Raw genomic sequence first — 17,224 nt, 5'->3', positions numbered from 1 at the left:
TCAAGAAGGGGAAAGGAAAATGCCACTCTAAACAGGCACAAGAGAAGGAGTGAGACCTGGGATGTCTTTTACTTGTAGGCTATTTTGCTATTTGTTATTTGGGACACTTATTATTTACGATTACTTCTTGGAGGAATCTGTTTTTAAAACTGCAAGATCCATTTAGCAGTTGTTGGTACAGAAAAATAATTGCATTAATACATGAGCCACACCAGTTTAAAATAAGAAAGACAGGCCCTTCTCTGTGTACTGCTTTACTCTGTGCTGTATGCAAGAGGTTCCTACTTTACTGCTATGGCAGCAGAAAAGTCATTCTCAAGGGCAAAGGCAAAAGTATATCCAGCACAGGCTGGGCTAGTCGTTTGTCATTTCCTACTTCTTTAGTCAGGAACATGCTGTTAGAAATCTGCAGAACTGTTGGTTTTGGAACGAAATAGGGGGTTTTTTCCGAGTCTCTCATTTGACTATTGAAATTTACTTTTTGGTAAAATTCTCTGAGATAAGAGAAGTGAATATTAAGAAAGTACAAGCCTGTGCAGAAATTCAAACAACAGCCAAATACTCTTAAAGGAAACAGTAACTCCTTCACAGTACAGGAGTTAGTTACTATTCTGTTAAAGCAGCATTGCACATCTCAAGCAGCTTCCTTTTCAGTGACCAGCTCTTGCACCCACTAAATTTAGTGGAAAAATATCCACCAAAATCAACGAGAGAAGGATCACAAACACAGCATGCAAAGAACTCTGTAAATAAAAAATCCTACTGTCTCCAGTCAGTCCTAGGCTCTGAACAGCTAGCACTTGGAGATGTCTACTTTTGCTTAGGGCAGTATGATGAGTTTAATAACTTTAGATCTCTTTTTTGCTTCTATCTGTGATAGCATTTGCTATTAGCACTGAGGAATTCCTGCAGTGAAGCAAGCTGTGTTTGTTTTCGGGTTTTTTTAGTATGTATTTTCTAGTAGGAGTGTGTATGTCCCAGACAGTGCAGCTGGGCAGTGCTCCCTGCTCTGAGCCAGCTTGAATCTTCCTTGGGGTCCAGAGTGAGCTGAGAACCCACTAGGAACGGGACTGCAGCTCTGCAGCCACCCATCACAGATGTGCTAGCATGAATAAGCAGAGAAACAGCCCTTCAAAATGAGTCTGCTGCTTTCAGGAGATGGAAACATCCTCTCCTACACCTGACTAGCCACACTCCTCCACCCCTTGGCATCAAAGTCTATTTGGTGCCCCTCAGTAATTTCCTTGGGTAAGGTAAAGTGATTGCCTTGCTGGAACCTAGATTTGGCCCATTTCAGGCCGTTTATGGCAAAGTAATATGATTCATATTTCATTTTACTTAATTTGGCAAACTTCCTCTCTTTGTGGCTGTAGCAAAAGAAGATTTAAGTACAAGGTTCCTAAATGGGAAGAACTGGATCTTATATGAACCACTAAAAGAAAACAGTACACAGTAGCACAAACAGTGACATTATAAGAACATCGTATCAAGCTTCCAGGTAATTTGAAGTTCATAACATGCTCAGTTAGTACCAAATGCATATCTAATGTACTTGCTAATGTCTGAGGGTTTATGTAAGTTCAAGTAATAAAGTGTAACAAGATAATAAAATAGGATCCACCTTGTGGAAGTTTAGAGTTAGGAAGCTTGAGGAGTTTTGGACTCTGGTTTTGATCCTCCAGAAAACCTTCTGTGGATACATGTCATAACATCCTATCAGTTAGGCCATATGCAAAGTGTGAGTAGCCTCCCAGCCACAAATTACACTCTTTTTCTCATGAAGTTAGCTTCAGATATTTCTTCACATGCACTGTGCTGCGCTGGTGACTCCTACAGTACTGTATGTGCTCTGGACACAGTCTCTTAAAACAATTGCAGTTATTTTTTTAAGTTGCTGGGCACTGGGTTTTACGTGTGGTGCTGGTGTTTTCTCACCAGCCAGATTTTTTTCTAAAGTAGATAAATAAGAGAGGCACATTTATGTCTTTTGCTGTATCTGCAGAGCAGGTTAGCATCAGTACTGGGAGTTGAAGATGATGGCCCTTTCACATGTGCAGTTTACCAGGCATGTTGCAGTTTCAAGACAAGACACTTGAACTTATACCTCTTCTAGAGCTGCTTAACCAGACACTGTCTTACAAGGGCTTAATGAATTTCTTTATGTTTTCTCAGCAGCTTGCAGCTCTAAAAACACGGTCATTTAGTGCATTGAGTGATGTCTGATCCCACAGCAACCTTGGGAAGATCTGGAGCTTCAGGCACTGCCACTTCCCTGAGATGATTCAGACAGAAATCCCTCTTGTCTTTCCATTTTTCTGAGAGTCCTCAGCTCACTGTGGCTTGTGGCTCTGCCATCTGCCCTGAGTCAGAGGCACTGGCACAGGAATGAAAGTGCTTTAAATTTTAGGACTGCTCATCAGCTTTCAATTCTGTGCCAAGAGTGAAGAGAATTTTGGGTTTCATCTTGGCTTGATGCTAAAGGGCATTCTGCATCGAGTTCTTACTTTATAAGAAGAGTATCTTTTGGCCCTCTTGGTGCAGCCTGCTGCTTGGTTTGCCTGCCAGGACTCATTTGCCACTCTGCAAGGGGATGCATGGGCTGACAAGCAGTGGTAAACCCCTACTTTTCATGCTACAGAAGCTTTGCAGAAAACACATATTCCAGCAAAAATAAATTATTTGGACAGATACATATGGATTGATGTGGCTGCTAGATACCTACCATGGGCAATACAGAGTAATAAAAGAGTGTCAATATCTTTTTTTTTTTTTAAATTTTGTTTTAAAAAGCCTCTCAGATCTCAGTTTTATTAGAAAATTCTTGACTAGTTGTGTCATAGGGCAAGCTTGGCTCCCTAATTCTCAGTCTCAGTGGTCCTTGAAGCAAGTAACGAATGGACCACAAAGGGCCTGTGTTAGTGGAGAAACATGAGTGCCTCTTCCTTTTTCCTTGAGTTCTCCAGTGTCCCTTAGAACAGGAGAGAAGCAGACAGCATTGGGTTCTGGTGTTGTTCAGATATTTACCTGTGAAAGGAAAATGCTCTGTGGATAATCTTTGCCTGTAAGTGGATTGTAAAGTATTCGCATTATTCCACAGGCCACAGATTTTAACCCGTGATCTTGGTCATAAGAGCTCTGCTGATGAATGTTATATACAGAAAGAAAAATTGGCCTTCAGACCAATGAAAAGCCACTTATAAAATCCAGAAAGCCATGAATAATCCAAATATACACAAATGTCTACACTAAATGGATAGCGGTGGAGTGGGAGACAGGTCTTGCATGTCTTTCTTCATCAAATTTCATGACTGAATTAAAGATCAAGCCCTACTTACCTGCTGTTAACAGAGGTAGTAACTCTGTCTGAGCAGTTAATTTCTTCTCTGGCGAAATGGTGGTGTTGCAGTGTCAGTGTTTTATTTCTTAGATAAATACAATGGAAAATGAAAAATTACTTGAGGGTTGCTTCAGTTTACTATACGTACAGGAAATGAATTTTCTTTGTCCCTAGCAAATAAGATGATCCCTGGAAGGGAGGAAGCACGTAGCAGTGTTGTTCTGTGCTCTTGCTGAACGGGACTGACATGTAGAAGTTCATTTTGGTGCAGAGCAGTTATCGAGTACTACCTCTGTTTTCCCTCTGCTTGGCACTGTTGAAGGCCTTCAAGAAATGCAGGTAAAAATGAAGAATGAAGACACGCCCTGGTGTGAGAGCTAAATACACCTGTGCGTTAGCTACCTTTGATTGTGTAAATGACCGCAGTTAGAAGTGGAAAGAGGCAGCAAGAAGGCTCCTGTCTCACCAGCACCAAAAACTGGCCAATGTCGAGAGTGAGAATGTAGGATATCTGTGTAGCACTGGAATTTTGAGCATCCCTTTGCTTTCCCTAGAATCAGGTGCCTCCTAGAGAGCTCTCCGTATGAGCCAGGGGGGTAAACACTTTGTGTGCATGTCTGAGTGCCTGTTATGGACATAGAGAGACATTAGCTCTTCAGGTATAAAACTGGTCTTCTTTGCATAATTTACTTTAGAGCAAAACATTAATTTTTAGGCTCATCCCACCAAGTTTTGGTGATTGACTATGATGATATCACTGCATTCAGCATAAGGTGCAGCTCTCCCATTCAAACAACAGCATGTGTGAAATTTTGCAGACTGAGGTTTATTGCATGGTGCAAAAAGCAAAAGAGTACACATTGTGTCTTCATCTTACAAAATTATGAATTTCCTTCCCATTACAAAATCCAACATGCTGCAGCCAAGTGTCTGGGTGAGTCACTGTCCAGTAATTAATCTCTGCTATGTGAAAGGCATTCAAAACCACAGAATAGAAGCACTCAAGGGGATACTGTATTAGCTGGAAATTTAAGTTTAAAAGGCTCCAGCTCTTGTTTCTCTTGCGGCTGCTACTTCAAAAATATTTCTAAGTGGAAAATGGAAACTTGCTATTATGGGTAGAAGGGGGAAAGGGGGATTGACTATTCCTTTGTGGCTTAAAATGGTTGTTGGACAACAACAAAACCAGGGACATACATGCATAAAATGTCTCTAGAAAATTATCTGCTTATTTAAGAATGAAAAAACTGTTATCTAATTATTAGGGACTTGTTCAAACGGAGGACAATATCAGCTGGGTAGTATTATCTCATCGATGGATTTCTTAATAATTTTTTAAAGCAGTGGACCTGAAAATTTTTTCAATTATCAATGCTCAAAGCAAGATGGCCTATCAGATTTTCAGTTTGATGCTGTGACTCCCTTGGATGTATTTCAGCTGGGATATAAACAAGTCTTGTTGGCAGGTCTTCTCTGCCAGGTGAAAGAGGTCCTGCACACTCCTGTTCGTAGTTCCTGAATGCAGGAATACCTTGGCAGCACATCTGAGTTATGCCCTGAGTTTACTGCACCTGTGCTGTTTGTGTGGATGACCAGAACTGCAACATAAATGCTTCTGTGAGAACTGGGTTAGTCTGCAGAGGTTGTCCGAATCTCCTGGGAAATCTAAACACATCCCTGTGAGTATCCTCTGTCTCCTTCCTTAACTAGGAAAATCCTCCTTTGTTTTCTGGGGAGAGTGTCTTTGGGCATATGAACGGCTTTCTGACTGCCCAGTGTGTGTGTCCAGACAGTGCTAGAACAGGTTGCATTTTACTTGGTTATAATTTTCTTTCAAACATCATCATCATCATGGCCAGGCTTCGCGAATGAAGATTTGGGAAGGCTCTATCCACATTTGCTGCAGGCACGCTGGTGGCTTATGAGGCCAATATGAGACAGACATATCCGATTGCAAAAGGCGCAGCAGAAAGACTCCTTAGATGGTGTATTTTGCAGGATACGGTTCTTTCTGCGTTGCCTTTTTTCCTCGAGAGTGATCCTCGTGAGTTCTCAAAGGAGACAGCTGCGTTATAGATGCTGTGTCTCCAGGCCTCCCGATTTGAGGCCAGAGTAGACCAGTTATGGTGATCGATATGGCCAAGGCTGAGATGTTGTTTCAGGGAGTCCTTGAATCTTTTCTTCAGGGCTCCTCTCATGCGGCAGCCAGTGGCAAGTTCACCATAGAGCAGGATCTTAGGGAGGGGGTGGTTGGTCCTTCATCCTTGAGACGTGCCCTGCCCAGCACAGCTGCGTTCTCAGTAACATGGCCTCAATACTAGTGACAGCTGCTTGCTCTAGAACAGATGTATTGGTCACATAATCTGCCCAGTGGATGTTTAGGATTGTACGGAGGCAGTGCTGATGGAAGTGTTCGAGGAGACGCAGGTGGTGGCGGTAGATGACCCATGATTCGGAACCATATAGGAGAGTAGACAACACTATGGCTTTTTCAAACACCTATCCTCAATTTCACGGTGGCTGGCTCTAGCTTTCACTGCTATTTCCGTGGTACTGACATAAGTATTCTGGCACCACATCTGCGCGTTTTCTTGCAGTCAGTTGGAAATGCATGAGTTGATTTGCTTGCTTGCTACTAGAAAAGTTCCTCTGACCTCACAGTGAGTGCTGCTGCCATCGCCATTGTCCACGTGGTGGTGTTGCATACTGTGTTACAGAGTGCTGTAATCCATCACAGCTGTATTGCTTTCCAAATGCTGGGTATTTCCTTGGCCCTTTCTGTTTGCCAAGCCTGTGAAGCCCTGCATGACATGTTTGTATGTTTGCCTAACACTGAGCCCCACGTTCTCTTCTGCCTGAAGGTTTTGTTTTGTTTTAATGGACATTAGTGAAAAAGAACCCAAAATTTCAGCAGCATAACATTATCAGTCCTCCCACTGTACATCTTGGGCCACAGTTTATGAGATGCTGGCCTCAGTAGGAAAGTCAGTTTAGAGTTTAGTGATACAAATATTCGGATGTTTCAAGAAAGAAAGGGGTTATTCTTTACGTTAATTCTTTCAATAATACAGTCCTAGTGCATGCTCTTACTCTGCTCAGAATGCTTTTAATATGTTCTGCCTAATAACATGCCCTGGTCAGAGCCTAGGACTTTGGCACCAGTTCACTTCATCCTTTGCCTGAGCTCAGGCTTCTGAGTACTGTTCCTCAGCTCAGCACAACCACTTCCAATTGGCTTCTGTGAAAAACACTTCAAGGTACAGTTCAGTGAAGTTGTGGACAAGTCTTCGGAGAGAAGAAGTGGAAACTTCTCATGCCAGATTTATTCTTTGAGCCAGCAATTCGGGAAATGATGTGTTCTGTCTGGACTGGGCAATTTGTGTTGGGTAGCAAATCTTTTTACTTTATGAAAGACTAATTCCTTTCAGGAGCCTCAGTCACATTTGGAGTGCATCAAAATCCTGTCTCCTCCCAGTCTAAACCAGGCTTGCGTGAGAGACCCAGTCAGTGTTTGCAACTTTAATCTGCCTCTTCAACCCCAGATCATCCAGGACAGGCTTTTCTGAGCCTTTACATTCTTTCTGTCTTCTTCATCTGAAATAAAAAACGCTGGTATCTTCTCCAGAGTATACTTTCAGTGATGCTATTTTTTTCATACAGAAGGTTGTTAATTGCTTTACCTACACTGTGTCCTGTTTGGAGACACTTGGAAGCAGAATTTGACATTGCTTTGCTTCCTTTTCTTTGCTTTTATTTCCCCCCTGTCCAAGTGCAAAGTCAGCATAGCAACCAGCTTCAGCTAGCTGCTCCACATATTTCAAGATACTGTTCTTTCAGATATAAGATAGTAATTTCTTGGAGGCTGATGAGACCTTCTTAAGAAATTCATGGCTTGACTATCACTTTCTTCTGTAAAATTTTCAAAATACTTCCTCTTCAGCTCCCACTCTCAGCCAGATGTGCAAGGAAAAAAAATTTACTCATTGTCTGTGGATGCTCATATTCCTGTGGAAATATGTGAAGGTGCTTTCTTTCTGTGATATGAAAGTGTCACCTGGCTCTGTGATGATGGCCCAGGGCCTCTACACAGAAACATAAATATTCTCTAATGCAGAGAGTTGGCTGCTCTAAGCTGTGTGTGTAGCTCAATAGCTAAAAATAAATCTGGGAGTATGTGTCTTATTTAGGATTTCAGGATTTGGCTTCCAAGTAACAGTTGAATACAATTAAAATATTGTCTTGGGAGTGGTCTGTGCTGTTCAGGACAAACGGAAAGTAGAATCTGGGCTTATTTATAAGTACAGTGTGAAGCCTCTGACAGAATTCGTCTGATAGAAGAGATGAACACGCTAAACCTTTTATAGAGACATCTACTAACCTCTAAGTGCTTAATCTATCAAGTCTGGTTCAGCCCTTGCCTTAGGTTTTTACTTCTCTGCTTAGAAGTTGCCTCCCGAAACTCACATGAGTAGGAGCACATGAAAATATGAGTGAGCTGTATGGCAAACCAAAAAAATGACTTTTTTATGTTTCACGTTCTTTGTTGTTCTTGTTTGCCTATTCATTTCCCTGGGGAAATGGGCCCCTATATTTAGAAACAAATAAGAATAAGTGTCTGAGAAAGTTCTGCTGCCTCTCTCTGTCCCTTCCCACCAGGAGCAGTCTGGAGTTTGTGCTGTGGCCTGGCCCCAGTCCATGGTAATGAAGCAAAGCCTTGGTTGGCAAGCCAAGAGAGCAACATGGAAGAGTGAAAAAACACAAGCTCTCACTAGTGTCTTTGCATCCATTTTTACTGCACAGACGTGACACCGTGGTGTGAACACCTCTGAGCACTGTCCCAGTTTCTCTGATTATGAGAAGGAATCTGACAGAGGAGGGGTATACTCCTGCTCCCAGGGTAATCTTGCCTCACAGGGGAGGAGTGTGTGGAGGAGCTACTGGCAGAGGCAGTGGCTCACACCCTGCAGTTCCAGGGCTGTGGGCTCCCATCTCAGCACTGACAAGCTGCTCTCCAATGCCCCGTTCTGCCATGAATGCCTGGTTGCAGTTCTTCTTCCTCCTGGCACTCAGCACTTCATCTCAACCCCTCTCCCTTGTTCACGCCTTAAGGGGAAGCATCACTCCTTTGGGGATGTAGAGACTCACCCTGACTCCCAGCTGGGTACTGGGCTGCTATGGGAGCTCAGCTGGAGTAAGTCTGGGCACTGCATTTCTGGCTGCAATTTCATAGAAATTGAAAGCTGCTCTAGGCTTGATGAGGCTTGAAGTCAGGCTGTGAAAACGCAGGGGGCTTTGGGATTGTTAAAAGAATCTCACTGTCTAAAATACAAAACATTTTATTACTGATATTGTGCTTGCTCTTGTTTTGGGAGTTTTTGATGAAATTGAGCCTCAAGAGAAAGCCAGGCCTTGTGGGTAAAACTTAATTAGTTCTGTGTTCTCTCAGTTAGCTTGTAGCCCATTCATCTTTCCTGCTCTTCCTTCAGTCATTTCTATGACAGTCACACTCTGCAGCTGTTTTTTTCTCTGTTGTGACTTCATGTTGGCTAATAGCTTCTGTTATTGTCTTCCTTGAGCATGTCCAAAAAAGCTCGACCTGAAGTAAATATTTTTGAGCTTTCTCTTTGGAACATCGTCCAAGTACCCAGTCTTTATTAAGAGCTTCTTCCCAAGGGTAACAGGTCCTTGTGACCTTCCCCATGGAAGTGCAGTAGTTTTATTCCTTAGGCCTATCCTGGATCACTTGAGATATAAATTATAACATGAGATATAAATTTTGCTTGCAGTGAGGAGCAGTTATGAGCAGATCAGCCTTCTACCTCCTGTAGGCTATACTCTTCCTGTCCCCAGAGGCAGGCACTGTGCCCTTACACAACTCAGTAGCATCTCATCCCCTCTTCAGCAGGATTTTGGTGATTCAGGCATTAACAGGATCTGCATAGCAGGGGATCTGGGCAGAGCGTGCACCTTACATGAGCTTTAATCAGTAGAGTTTGTGAAGTCTGCTATCCCTATATGCTTGTGTGGGAACACCAGCATTTCTCACTGCAGCACACAGCACAGAAATTTGTCAGCTAAATTTTCTCTCTCAGCATTGTGGGAAGGAGAAATTGCTCCTTGTTCTTTGCACAGCAGAGTTACCCTGTTACCTTGGATCGTATTAATGAAGTTTAATTCTGGTTCTAAACAGTGTTTTGCTCACAATAGCTCTCTTATAGTATCATAGAATGTATCTCTTCAGTCATTCCAATCTAATGATAAGCACTGAGGCAAAGGACTTCTGCTAATCTGAGTTTTCTATTAAGAACTGAGAAGTCATTGACACAATTATGGGAGGATAATTGGATATGGGAACAGTCTACAGCCTCTGTGGGGCTGTGTGCTGTGCAGGCAGAAAAAGGGGCACAAAAATTTAGCATGGAAGTGTCTTCCCTAGCTCCCTACAGATGGCTGGCACAAAAAAAATTAGGGAATCTAAACTTTTCTCATGGCCTTTAACATGACTCAAAACCAGAGTCCTGTTAGGCCCTCTGGTTAAATGCCACGCCACTGTTGTCCTGTTTTACTGCAGCATCTCTACTCTCATTGTTCCTTTCAGGAGGGCACAGAGGGATGGGTGAGCCAGAGGACCTTCATATTGGTGCTGAGAATTGGTGTGCCACATATTCCTTTCATTCATTTTCTTCCAAGAGCTGATTTATCCTAGTGTTTTATCTCCACTGTCTCAGTATAGTGCAAAAATAGGCCCAGGCTAGTTCTTGTTTGTGGCTAGTTGACAGCTGCTGTCAATTCTTTGGTGAATGAAGTATTTAAACTGAGGCATAAACCAGCAAAATTGGTGCTTGACACTTTGTCTGTTGGTAAAGGAGTCTGTGAGAGGCTGAGAAATTCAACAACTGTCATCTGGCTAGGAAAATTCTATGGATTGAGAGCAATTATGCTGCACTTGTTGTTCACCTTCTTTTAGCCACATGATTCTCAGACAAAGGTACTGTAGACAAATCCCTCCTGGTGCAGCCCTTGCCTGTTCTCATGCTTTGCTGTCTGGCCACAAACCCCCAGCCCTAGCAAAATAGAGAGGTAACAAAATTCAGTGTCAAATACAATTTTCTGATTCTTCAAATGCACCCACTCGAGTTACAATTAAAGTTCTTGAATTTGCATTTCTCATACCAGGTACAGAATCAGCTGGGACCCGCTCACGTGTATGGAAAAGCTTATGCTTACATGTTAGCTGTCAGCAATTGTGTTCTCGTCTGGTTTCAGTGTCTAAAACTGTCTCACAATAAAGCTGGACTGACTGAGTAAACTCATAATCTGTTGTAGTACATCTACAAGGTGGCCTCTGCCAGTAGACCAAGTTTTAAATTTGTTGGTGGGGCATGCAGTAGGAACACTTGTACTGCTGAGGCCTGTAAATACTAATGATATTTGCAGAGAATTTAAGATAAGTTATCTCTGGTGCCAGAATCACTCATCGTACTGACCACTCCAGAGTGATGAGGTTCTGTTTTGATTTGCAGAAGAAGCTGTCTCAGCAAAGATGAATAAAAGACTTCTGTAACAAAACCCTACAAGATAAAATAATTCGTAGTATTTTGTATGCTCTAGAGTATTTAATTTTACAGAAGAAAATTAAAATGTGTAGGGACACTCTAAATGCTGCCATTCAATGGAATAAAACAATAACAAATAGTAGAGTTTTAAATAAACTAAAGTGTTAAGGTGTATAAAGATTGTATTTTTTACTCTGAAAAACCTTAAAACTTTTATGCTGTACATATTTTATTAACTTTAATTGAATAAAATATTAAATTTACTTCGGTTGCATAAATAACTCTGGAGATGAAATAATCGAATCAGGACCCAAAGGAATTACATTTAATCAGGTTAGAATATATGTGACACAGATGGCTGGTGTTAAAGCAAAATTCGTCACAACCACAGCTCATCTCAAGTTATACCAAAGAATGGATAAAAGGAAGCAACTGATTTCCAGTCTTCCTTGACGTCATTCAGCTGAGCTACAATTCAGGTGTTTGTTTATTTTGATACATTTAATGTCCACCCGTGCTGCCCTGGTATTCTAGGAATCAGTCTGCAGGTGGGCCCATCATTATTCATTTATGCTGAAACTTTCTGGTAAGGCTGTTTAACTGAGCAAGCCACGGAAGTGAAGCACAGCCTGGGTAATAAGTACTTACAGTGCTGAAGTACCTTCCTAAGGCCACACTCCCTTGGTCTCTTCTTACTTTCTAAGTTGCAGGAATGAGTGTTGTGCTTTGCTTTTGATGTCCATTGGAAGTGCTGTCTAGCGGGAGGTGAAAAACCTGATACTACCCTGGAATGTCAAGTGAAAAGCTCTGTTTGGTTGAAAGTTAAATTATACAGCCAACAAAATACTCTTAGTTGTCTTCATTTTGAAACGGGACTCAGCTTAAGAGATGACTAGTTAAAAGAAATTTGCCTGAAAGTGAAGCGCTTTCCTCAGTCCTCGTGCTTGGACCTTGTTTCTGACCTGCTCATGTCCCTGCCCCAATGATTATATGATGCCATACATACCGTAGCATGCAATGCAAATAATACAAATAGTGCAATGCAAACAGTACAATGCAATGTGCACAATACCTAAAATAGGACACCTAGAATACAATCCTGAAGTATAACTAAGCCTCAAAAGAAAAAATCGCTATGGACAATACTGCACATAACAACCTCCCATACCGAACAATAAACACTACAGAATGGATAGTATATGTTATAGAATAGAATGAATGCTGTTGCATACCATAAAACACAACACATATCATACAGTACAATACATGCAACACATGTGATTCTGTACAATTAAACAAATACCAGAACTCTCCACACCTAGAATGCACAGTAAAGTGCTCAGTACAACACAAAGTATAGCACAAAGTATAACACAGTACAAAAGACAAAACAATATATAGGACACAGTACAACACATATAATATCAACAACAAAACCAGCACGCACAAAGCATGTGGTATTTACAGGACAATAAATTACCATACAATATTATACTTTGACAAGATGAGTGTGAGGTGCTGCATGTGGGTCAGGACAACTCCTGCCATCAGTACAGGCTGGGGGACGAACAGGTTGAGAACAGTATCCTGACAGGAAGGATTTGTGGGTGCTGGTGGATGAAAGGCTGGACGTGAGACAGCAACGCGTGCTTGCAGACCAGAAAGCCAATTATATCCTTGGATGCTTCAAAAGAATCCTGGTCAGCAGGTCAACAGAAGTGATTCTGCCCCTCTACTCCACTCTGGTGGGACCCCGGCAGGAACACTGCATCCAGCTCTGGGGCCCTCAGCACAGGAAGGAGGTTGACCTCTTGGAACAAGTCCACAGAGTCGGTGAGAGGGACGGAGCAGCCTGAAAAAGAGAAGGCTTTGGGATGACCTAATTGTGGCATTTCAGTACCTGAAGGGAGCCTACAAGGAAGATAGGGGGACTTTTTGCGAGTGATAGAACAAGATAGAATGGCTTTAAACCGAAAAAGTGTAGGCTTATATTAGATATCAGAAAAAAAATATTTACTGTGAGAGGGATGAGGCACTGACAGAGGTTACCCAGAACAGTTGTGGCTACTCCATTCCTGGAAGTGTTCATGACCAGGTTGGATGAGGCTTTGAACAACCTGGTCTAAGGCAAGGTGTCCCTGTCCACAGCAGGGGGTTTGGAACTAAGTGGTCTTTAAGGTCCCTTCCAATTCAAACCATTCTATAATTTTATCATACTGCACCACACAGGACACATCAGATTTTACAATACTGAATACAAGGCATTCCAAAACACAGCACTTTACAAATAACACAACTGGAATGTTTTCCGTACACACGCGCCCTGGAAAGCATCAAGGGTTTTATTGGAGGCAACAGGGAGAGATGCTGATGGACAGCAGCACCATGGCATTGCGTGGATCTGGAACATTGCAGGGCCAGCCAGATGGTCACCTGTGCTCAGCAATGGTGGCTCCCAGGAGGTGCTGTGTGTGGGAACCTGCTGGGAGGTGGTGTTGCAGTGTGCCAGAGCTGTGGTGGGGGCACACACTACAATGCAAAACGCTGAACAATACTACAGTACAACAACAAACAAATGGCAGCACACAATAAATAAAAATACGTAAAATGGAATGAGAAAATCAATAGAATAAATGCTGTGTGACATGATGTATGCTGTACACAATGCAAAAGGATCTGCAACACAACACAATATGCGCAACGCAAAACACAAACCACAGTGCAAAACGTAACACGTAAAATTACAGCGCGTTGAATACAAAACGTGAAATGGAATGCACAGTGAAAAAAAAAAATCCCGATAAAATACAGCACAACACAACACATCTCATCATAACTCATCCACAAGTAACGTACAACGCGATAAACAGTGTACAACAGGACATAAACAGTACTGTACTGTACAGTACATCCAACATGTGGCACAATGCAAATTAAGACAACATGCAGCACAGTACAAAAGAAACTGCTGTAAAAAAAATACAATGCCAACCACTGTAAAATACACACAGTTCAATAGAACATATGCCTGGGGTTGATCAAAAGTTAAAGAGCATGATGAAGGGCGTTGTCCAAGCTCCTCTTTTTAAGGTACTCTCAGGTATGGGGTATCAACCACCTCTCTAGGGTGCCTCTTCCAGTGTTTGACCACACCCTTGGTAAGGAAGTGCTTTCAAATGTCAACATGCCAGTCCCTTCCCTAACACAGCGCCCACCTGCTCATCTCACAGCTGGGCAATTTCTCCAGAAGGGTGCTGTAAGCAACGATATAAAAAAATGTTAAAAAAATCCAGAAAAGCCACATCCAGCGAATAGGCAGGTGGCCTTATTGTGGATGGATGTCAGACTAGTGAGACAGGACTTTCCCTTCCTGCATGCATTCTGACTGTGCCTGATGACTGCATTTCCTTGAAATGTCTTTCAGAAGCACACAGTAGGACATTTAGATTTGTCTGGGTATTGAGGTTAGACTGACAGGTCTGTAGTTTCCTGCATTTCCCAGTAGCACAGTGAGAGAATGGTTCAAAACTGTGTCAGGAGGGGTTCAAACTTGACATTCAGAAGCTTTTTTTTTCCATCTTAGTATTTATTATTTTCTTGGTCTTTTTCCATCATTTCGTCTATTTTACAGGACACAGTATTATGATTTTGTATTTTATGATTGCTATACAGACTTTTCATATTCCAGCTTTTGGGGCTGCATGACGCAAATTCCATGCAAATCATGAAGTATCTCTTCACTATGTCAATATAAATATTTTAATTTTTTTTAATATATTAAATATATCTCACACAACATGTATAGTAATGCACTCTGTGTCATGTTGTGTTATGTGCTGTATGGTATTTATTGTACTAGCCTCTTATTGTGTGTGCAGTATTGTGTGTAGTGCATGATATTTTGTATTGTGTGGTATGATACTCATTGTTTATAAGCATGTATTGCACGTATTGCACTGTATTGCATACTGTGAGGTTGTATTATATTGCACATATCATGCACTGCATTACATTTGGTGTCATGGTATGTATGGTATGTAGGGTGCTGTATATTTTATGTATGGTATTGCCTGTTGTTTATTGGACTGGTGTCGTATTTGTTGGACTGGTGTCATATTGCATATGTTTTGTATGTATTGCATTGCATAGTATGTAGGGTACTGGTGTTGTTATTGGTATTGTGTGGGACTGATGTAGGTTTTTGCTTGAACCTCTGTCTCTTGAATGGACCCAACCACTACATTACCTTTCTTCCCATACAACAGCACCCCAGAATTACAATGATAAAATAAGACATAGGCTGGTGCATACTGATCTGTTGTATCTTCCACCATTAACACTTAGCATTTAGATGTTTCAGATCATCACAGACTACTTTAACAGCCCACTGTCATAAACTTGTCACCCTTTGTAGTGACTTCTGAATGCCACTTGTCCAGAGAATGAGCTGATTCCACAATTCCCACCTCTCCCCACCCCTTGCCAGACAAATTTTGTGTTCTGCTTACTTTATTTTACCTAGTATTTAATTTTTGTTTATACCATCTGGGTTAGATTGCTTACAATGAAGCCAAGGTTCTCTTTTATGTCAATGTTATTTATCTAAATCTTCTCAGAACTTTCACTATATAATAAAGGTTAATGGAGAGACCACGTTCAGGGAGCGTTTAAAAAAATTTTTAGAAGTGTTTTCCATTTCTTTGCATAACAACAACAACAACAACAACAATAATAATAATAATAATAATAAAGTCTTACAAAAACAAAATGCCTGCCATGTATTTTTTGCTATGGAATTATTGGCACCAATGAGTGAATTTGATTTAAGATGGCTGTAACTTTCATAGACCGTATGCTTTTCACATGTATTTTACAGCATATATATATAGGTAGTATACAGATTTTTGAGAACTTGGTGCTCTTTGATTTTTGTAGTTTGAGTGTGGGTTTACCACCAACTCCTGGTCATTATTCATCATACTTTTGAACTACTGTGTTTCAGAAGAACTTTCTGGTTTTAGGACTTATTAATTTTAAGTAATATAGATCTAATATTCTGGCTGGAGATTTTTGATTAACTGGTGGACAAACGATAGTATTTTGTAGTGATGTGGAATTTTAACATGCCTTGAGTGAAATTTTGTGGTCACATTGCCTCATGAACAGAAGACAAAGACTTCTATAAATTCTAGCTGACTTAAATGTATGTAGCCATTTTCTTCCTCATGGTAATGTGAAATTTGTCAGCTCTGAGCCATGTTCACTCATGCAGTCCTGCTTACTCAGATTTATTACTCCTTTATATTAGTAGTTTCACTAGCAAGTTAAGCTTGGTTCAGAACTTCAATGAGTGCAGATCTTGACTGAGGAGAAATGCATTTCTCAAAATAGTGTTGTTGCTGTTCTTTCACTGTGGTGTGTCTGAGACTAGAGGTCACCAGTTTACACAACAGGTACAGTTGTCAGAATCTGCTAATGTTCCATGGCAAGTGGAATTGTCAAAAATCAAAACCCCAGTAAGTTGCAAGGGGAAATTTGAAAGTTGAATACCAGCCTGTTGGAGACTCCACAGAGGAGGGCACATGAACTGAGCATTTGAAAAATGTGCAGTATGTCTAGGCTCAGTATTCGGTTACACATGAGAAAGCCCATCTTTAGTTGCCAGCTTTAGAGAGGAAATGTGGTGTATGACTGCTGAGGAACAGACATCTGCTGTTAGGGAATAGAGCTATCCTAGCTGGGGATTTTGTTCAAAGCAGTCAGGTGCCGATAGTTTAAGAGGTGCTGACACACATGCTACAAAGAATCACAGAGACTCATCAAGAGGCTGAGCTTTCCTTAGATTTATCTGTGAGGAAGATCTCATAATGGCTGTCCTGGGTTTGTAAAGGGTCCCTTTCCAGCTTTCTCATGGGCCCCCATAAAGTCCTCAGCTTTCTCTCCTCCAGGCTGAGAAACACCAACCCTCATAGCCTGTTTTCATAGGAAGGGGCTCCAGCCCTGTCTTTGACACACATGTGAGACTGAAGAATTACTTTGGAGAGCAGACGTGCAAATCCAAAGTTAGGATGCCCAAAGAGAAGAACTACAGTATGAAGTTTTAAGTGAACTACTGTGGGTCTAACAAAGGAGTCCTTGGCCAGGAGAGTGTGTGGAGACAACATGTTCATCAATTTTACAGAATCAGAATATGCTGAGCTAGAAGAGACCCACACGGATCATCAAGTCTAACTCTTAGCCCTGTGCAGGACCAACCCCAAGAGTCACACCATGTGCCTGAGAGTATCATCCAAACACTTCTTGAACTCTGTCAGGCTTGGTGCTGTGACTA

Source organism: Chiroxiphia lanceolata, chromosome Z (assembly GCF_009829145.1).
Source record: "Chiroxiphia lanceolata isolate bChiLan1 chromosome Z, bChiLan1.pri, whole genome shotgun sequence".
In the NCBI taxonomy this organism is placed as follows: domain Eukaryota; kingdom Metazoa; phylum Chordata; class Aves; order Passeriformes; family Pipridae; genus Chiroxiphia; species Chiroxiphia lanceolata.
The sequence above is the reverse complement of the archived record's forward strand: the minus strand, read 5'-3'. Positions refer to the sequence as shown.